We start from the raw sequence: 2,874 nt of genomic DNA, 5'->3' as shown, positions 1-2,874 counted from the left end.
TGGTGAGCAAGTGTTAACACAATGTCATAGTTTTCTGTTATTATGTACTTTGTATGCAACACGACAGTTTGTACTAACACTCGATGTCTGAAAGTTCTCTTTACATGTTATGTTTTCAAAGCTATTTTCTTTCTTTTTTTGTCTCGCCGAATGTTATCTACCAGTGTTATTTAGAATACTTTGTTTTTAATCTTGTACTACGCTTACGCTATTCTGTATAAGTCCGCCGTTCTTGAATTTGCTTTTACATATTTTGTGTACTTGGACCCGAATCAGCCGTTGGCTATGGGTCCAAAAAGTGTTTTGTATTTTCTGTAAAAGAGATTCGAAATAAATTGAATTGAATTTAAACATGGCCGGTAACATTATTGGCAAAGTTGGATGAGCACACATGATGGCTGCGATGTCGTTGGGTAGGTCCCCAAGCAACCACAGATATCCGTCGGACGTACGAGCTAGATCCGAACGTCCTTTGCCGAGATCGGACGTCCATCGGACGTACGAACATAATCCGATTTCGGATATCCGTATTCGTACATCCGCCGGACGTACGGACAGTGTCCACTTTTGTATATCCGTATGAGAGACGAGGTGGACGTCCGAAGGATGTAAGGCTGAGTATTTTCCCAGGCCATGAGTATGGACGTTTTTTATTTCACAGAAAATTCGAGTCTTTCGTGTATGTATACTGTTTTATTTGCATCAGTTGGAGGGTTTGACGCGAAGACGTTTGTAAATTGGTACGATTCCACTCCTACCTGCAGTGCAAGAGCCGCCAACGAGCTAAATTTATCTAAGAGGAGAAGCAGGTGTTGCAGAATTTTGCAAGAATTCAATGACAGTTTTATATTTATAAAACTTTTCCAAATTAGAGGAGTTGCGCGACATGTCCACTGTTTTGCTAGCTAAACTTGCCATTGAAGCCATTCGTAAGCATCAAAACTCCCGTGCATTCTGCTATCACCATCATCATAGATGTCAGTTCGCGGTCAGACCAATCCAATCCATCAGTACGGCTCCGTAGCGCTGTTGTTGATATGTCGCGTAGTGTTGTCGCGAAGAGCTTTATAGCTCTGTTATTATAATGTGTGGCTTTGTTCGGTCTTTGGACGAAAGTTGTATGTAACTTAAGCAATTCGAAAGATACGGGAAGCGCCTGAAGCTCTTCTGGAACACCGGAATCCCGTACTGCGTCGACCTTGGTTTAAAGAAGGCTTAGTGCACATGTGATTGCCTACGAAGGTATGTATCCAGTACACTTCTTGGAACTTTGCTTCTAGGACAATGCAGCATGCTCAGATAACATTCGTTCACAGGACAGTGGGAGCAGTAAGCGCGAGGAGATGGCTTCCCCAAGTGTGTGCTCTTCTCACACTTTCGGGAGCCTACATCACACAGCTACGGGAGCCCTCAACTCGCGCGAATACTTCCCACTCCTCTTCAAAGTTGCGGGACGGAGTGTTTTCGCATCTTGTTAATTTTTAAGGCATCGCTATGTTCATTGTGCCTATATAGAGAGTGACAACGCGCGAAAGGCAGACCATAGGAAGCACGTGAGGTCGCAGTGGTTCGCAACGGAAGCTTTGCGGCTTTCTGTGCACAGTCGCGTACAGTGCTGCGCAGGTTAGTGCCCTAAGGCCCATGAAAATAAATAAAGAACAGATACATTGTAAAATATGGTGTGGAAAAGTGAGAGCTGTTATTGCCTTATACTTATTGAGGTGTTTGTTAAAGTGCATTGTCTGTTATACTTGCAGCATTAAACACTTCTCTTAATTGGTTCCAATGTTTTTACTTGGGCTACTGCATTGTGCCATTTGTTTCACATGACTGATGTTTGCCGCGTTCTTTTTTATTTCAGAAATCCTGTGGGTGGGAAGATTACGGATGTGTGTCCCAAGCTTGCACATTTGAAGAGTCACATTTAAGAAATTTTCCGAATGTAACCCATTGCTCTGCTGATGTATCATCAACCACAATAAAATATGCGTGCTATGCATCAAATTGTTTTTGGTTTTATTGCATCGCGCGGAGTGAAAAAAGCACGCATGCACCATATATGCGAATATTCGAGAAAGATCCGCCAATGGACGTACTCAACTGGACGTCCGTCGGCGGGCGAACCGTATACCTTTGGCCACCTTTCGGACGGCCGACGGACGTCTACCGGCTGTTTGCGGATGTTCAGCGGACGTACAGAACATCCGAAATAGACCTCTGTCGGCCGTCCTAAGGATATCGGTGGTTGCTTGGGTCGTTCCACTCTGCTGCCGTACGAGAGAAAAATGATGCTGCTTTATGGTGACTACCTTAGGAATAAAATTACATGCACCTCTTATTATGCGCTGCAAAAGAGCTTTAGTAATCAGGAAAGCTGGTAAGTGCAAAGAAAGTTAGTGGGGTGTTAACCTAAATTTCTTCCTCTGCTCCAAGAGCTGCAGGATAAGGAAGGGCTGCGTGCAGCCAACAGGCTTTCCACTATCGACAGGTCAGGCAACCCCTCGCCAGCACCACTTCAACAGACCCGCTTTTGTTTCCTGAAACTAGCTGCACAGGCATTCAGTCGCTGTCAGCAAGGCACTGGAATTCGACCCTAGGCTGCAGCTCCCAGAATGTTCTCACTGCAGTGGCACGGCCAATGGGCTGCTCTGCATACGTTTTGTACGGTACTGTGAACAATGGAGAGCACAGTCACGGTAATGCGTGACGCATTTTCAGGACGTAAGGTACGCAAAACCCTTACATGCGTTGACACTTTTTGGCCGGCTAGTTGGTTAAGCATCTTGAATAAACAGCGCGAATGACCACAACCACAAGAGACAAGGAAACGGACGACACAGCGCTAAGAACTGAGGGGTTCATTGCTGATCACAC

This window comes from Amblyomma mixtum, chromosome 10, assembly GCF_055824585.1.
Source record: "Amblyomma mixtum isolate Tamu chromosome 10, ASM5582458v1, whole genome shotgun sequence".
In the NCBI taxonomy this organism is placed as follows: Eukaryota; Metazoa; Arthropoda; class Arachnida; order Ixodida; family Ixodidae; genus Amblyomma; species Amblyomma mixtum.
The sequence above is the reverse complement of the archived record's forward strand: the minus strand, read 5'-3'. Positions refer to the sequence as shown.